Below are 5,000 nucleotides of genomic sequence, written 5' to 3' on the forward strand. Positions count from 1 at the left end.
GTAAACTAAAAAGCTTACAGCACCTGGTATTCCCAGGCGGTCTCCCATCCAAGTACTAACCAGGCCCGACTCTGCTTAGCTTCCGAGATCAGACGAGATCGGGCGTTCTTTTTTTTTTTTTTTTTTTTTTTTTTTTTTACTTTATTTTATTACATTTTTTTAAAAAACATTTGTTACAAAATATTCCACTTCATTACAACATTTCAGGGAAATCAACTTTAAAATTCCTTAAAACATTTTGTACATATCCAGAGAACATTTTATAAAAAACATCAATTTTCCTTTCCATTTTAAAATATACATATAACATTTGCAAATATTCTTCCAATCTCCTTTTAAAATACTTCCATATATCTATTTTACAGTCTTTACTTCTCACTATGTTTCTTCTTTTCCATATCACATACTTCCCCATAGATAAACACAGATTGATCACCTCCTTATTAGTACAATTCTCATTCAGTCCCATTATTAACAACTCATTCCAATTTAAAATATCTCCTTTTCCTCTTAGCTGATTTATCAAACTCTTTAAAATCTTAAAAAACTCTTCCAATTCATCACAATATAAAAACAAATGTAAAAAACCTTCATCCTCTCTTTTACATACTTTGCATGTTGCATTTTGTGCCATCCCAATTTTACATAGTTTCATCTCGGAAAAAACAACCTTATGCCTTATAAAATAATCAAGCGCTTCCATTTTTACATCTAAAAACCTCCACTTAACATTCCTCCATATATTCTTTTCATCTAGTCCAGGGAAATGATCAATCCAAAACTCATTTGCTTTTGGTTTTTTGAAAACTGATTCTTTGAAACAACTATAAAACATCTTCACAGTACTAGAGTTAAAATCATTTTTCTTTTCCCCAACTTTAAAAAACACTTCCACTTTCTCTTCCTCTTTTTCTCCACTCTCTATTATTTCAATCCACTCTTTTGGTATTGCTTTCTTTACAACATCATACTGTTTCTTTACAGTACTAACATTATAATCCTCTTTTGCCTCTTCCAAAGTATCAATGACAAACTGCAGAGGAAGAAACCCACTTTTATACTCATATAAAACATCTCTAACCCTTTTAATATCCACATCCAGCCACTTTTTAAAAAACACATCTTTGCCATCTATAGCAATCTTTGCATTTAAAAACAAAGGTTGATTCAAAATCGTTTCTCTTCCTTGTGGCTTAAAATCAATGTGTGGTAAAAAATCCACCCATGCATCTAAAACCTCTTTATAAAAATCTGGAATTCCTTTAATCATTCCTTTTTTAACTCTCATCCATAAAATGTCATCCCCCATTTCCAACTTTGAACATTTGTTTAAAAAATGTTTCATTATTACTTTCCATTCCTCCATCTTTTCTCCATTTAGATATTTCTTTACAGTTTTCACTCTCATACTCTTCTTCCTCTGTTCAACATCCATTAACCCCAACCCTCCTTCCTCTTGAGCACCAATTAATGTCTTGTGCGCAATTCTTGGAGGCTTATTATTCCATAAAAATTCCATCACAATACTTTTCACTCTCTTTTCAACCCACATTGGCATTGCAGTTACAGATAACATGTACCACATCTTAGAGAGCATTAGACTATTAGTAATTAGAACTCTTCCTTTCAACTCCAAATCTCTCTGTTTCCAAAAAATCAATCTTCTTTTCATTTCTCCCACAATCTCCTCCCATCTTTTTTCTCTTGAGCTCTTTTCATCTTTCCCCAAATTTACTCCTAAAATCTTAATTTCTTTCTTTTCGTTAAAAGCAATGCACGCTGGTAATACTGGCGCTTCTCCAAATCTCATAAAAGCAGTTTTTTCTACATTTATCTTTGCACCTGTTGCTTTACAAAATTTCTGCATAAGATCCATTACTATTCTAATGCTCTCTACTTCTTCTATTATCAAGGTGGTATCATCAGCGTACTGAAAAATCTTTTGCCCTTCCCTTCCATTTTCAATATTTATACCTTTTATTCTTTTGTCTTTTTTAATCAACATTCCTAGAGGCTCTGCCACCAATGAATACAACTGGGCTGACAGTGGACAGCCCTGTCTTATGGATCTAGTTATCTTAAAAGCATCCGTTAAAAAACCATTACATTTAATAAAACTCATTGCATCTTTATATAAAATCTTAATCCATTTTCTAAAATTCTCTCCAAAACCAAAATGTTTTAAAATCGCAAATAAAAACTCATGCTCCACCCTGTCAAAAGCTTTTTCAAAATCCATACTTATCACATAACCACTCTTCTTTTCTTCATTCATATAACTTATCACATCTCTTATATTGCTAACTGTATCCGATATATCTCTCCCCTTAACTCCATATGCTTGATTTGATAAAATGATCTTGGGTAACACACCTTTCAATCTGTTTGCTAAAATCTTTGCTAAAATTTTAAAATCAGCATTTAGCATAGTGATTGGTCTATAATTTTTTAAATCCTCTCTATCCCCTTTTTTCTTGAATATAATTTTCACTAGACCCATTCTCATTGTTTGATTTACCTCTCCCTTTTTAAAGATCTCATCATACACTTCTTTTAGGATTTTCATTAATTTTTCTTTAAAAGCTTTATAAAATTCATTTGTTATTCCATCTATGCCTGGACTTTTATTCCCTTTTAACTGATTAATGGCTTCCTCTATCTCTTCTATTTTTATCTCCTCATCACACTCTTCTTTGTCTTGTTTATTAACTGCAGCCGTCACCTTCTCCAATATAAAGTCTTTTTCCCCATTATCTATTCCTTGCATCTTAAACAGTTCTTCATAAAAATCTTTTACCTCCTTTAATATATCTTTTGTTTCTTTTACTTTCCTTCCATCTTTACTTTTTATTTCTTTTATCGTTTCTGCCTTTTTTCTACTTTTTTCTAGATTGAAAAAGAACTTCGTACATTTCTCTCCCTCCACAGTATATTTTGCCTTGCTTCTTATCATTGCACCTCTATACTTCTCCTCCTCTATTTTCCTTAAATCTTCTTCCAACAAAACAACCTTCTGCACATTAACTTCCTCTTTACTTGATTCCTCATTTAATTCTTTTCTGATTTTCTTTTCTTTTTGTTTCTTAACTCGTTGTAGAAGTTTACAATATTTTATTGTAAATTTCTTAATTTCATATTTTACATTATCCCACCATATCCTTTTGTCTTCTACATACAAACTACTTCCCTTTTCTTTGTCAATAATTTTTTCTATTTCCATTCTATAACATTCATCTTTTAAAATCTCAGCATTTAAAATCCAAACTCCTGGCCCCCTCTCCATTTTATTAAAATCCATCAAAATAAAAACAAAACTATGATCACTTAACGATGTTTCCTTATAATACACCTTTTCAATATATTGTTCTAACACTCTAGTGTTTAAAACATAATCAATCCTTGTTTGACATAAAAAATTCTCTACTAATTGTCTTCTTGAATATTCTCTTCTTTTTTCATTCCTATCCCTCCAGATATCAATTAAGTCATTTTCTTCCATTAAAACATTCAGCTCTTTTCTTGCGGTATCTGTTCTATAAACCATTCCTTCTGCCATATCCATTTTGCTAAAAACCGTATTGAAATCACCCATTAAAATAACTCTCTTATACTTTTCTGTAAAACGTCTTAAAACATTAAAGAAACCCCTCTTTTCCTTTTCTTCATTTGGTGCATGTACATTGCATAAAACAAAAGTTTCTTCCCCACTACTTATTTCTAATGCTAAACATTTTCCATTTCTATCATCAAATACCACATTCCATTTTTCATCCATATCATTATCAATTAAAATTGCCACTCCCCTTCCTTTTCTTCCATCACCATTATTATATATTATTTCCCCATTCCATCTTTTTTTAAAATCTTCCATTACTTCATCTTTCCAATTTGTTTCTTGTAATACAATTATATTTTCCCCTTTACACAATTCTTTCATTTGTTCAAATTTCATCACATTCGACAAACCTCTTGCATTCCAAGATACAATTCTTAAAACCATTAAAAGCAATAAATATTTTAAAAAAATCATCATTTCATTTTTCTTCCATTTCCTCCCCTATACTTCTTAACACATCAAATCTCCCTTTATTTGCATCTTTTTCTTTCAATTTATCTCTTCTCTTTTTAGCACATTCAATATTTGGTTTTACCTTAAGCGGACTTCTTCTTTTCATACGACTCATTTCTCTGTCTTTTTTGTATCCTTCAGTCTTTTGTTTCTCAGTCTCTTCCTCATCTTCTCCTTGTTCACACTCCCCTTGTTGTTCTTTATTATGCTCCAGGTCTCTGTCCTCTAATGAAGTGTCCTTTAGTGCCCATGTTTCTTCCAGCATTTGTTCTTCTTTTCCTCCTTTTGTTCCGCTTTTCTCCCGTTCCCTTTCAACCTCTTCCTGCTTATCCCCATCATTTTTCGACTCTGCTTCTTCCACTACTTTATGCATTTGTCTGCTTTCCTCCTCGGTTCCAGTCTCTGTGTTTGGTTCCTCCTCATTTTCCATCCAACATTCACATTTCACAAGAACTTTGTGGCATTCTGGGCATCTCACTGCATCACAGTCCCGTGCAAAGTGGCCTTGCTCCTCGCATTTGTAGCATTTGAAGTCTGGACAGTCCCTGAGGATGTGTCCCGGATTCAAACACAACCGACAAGTCTTCACCTGTCGGTCATGTATTATCCGGAAAAACTGTGTTCCCTCCGCCGTCTCAAACTTTGTGCTATATGGTAACGACACCACTTCATCTGGGAATTTGACACGAACAAATCGCGTTCCATCTTCCACTTCAGTGCCCGGATATATCCTTCTTTTAATTTGTGATGTTGGATGCACTCCCCACGCTTCCAATTTGTTAAAAATGTCTTTGTCCTCCAGATAAGCAGGCAGATGCATAAAAGATACAACATATTCCCTTGTCTGTAGTTTTCTTACTCCACATTCTTTTCCTTTAATGGTTATTCCATCCAATAAAATGTCACACATCTCCTCATTTCTTAAAGTCAT

This window comes from Rutilus rutilus (genome assembly GCF_951802725.1).
Source record: "Rutilus rutilus genome assembly, chromosome: 25".
NCBI classification, from domain to species: Eukaryota; Metazoa; Chordata; class Actinopteri; order Cypriniformes; family Leuciscidae; genus Rutilus; species Rutilus rutilus.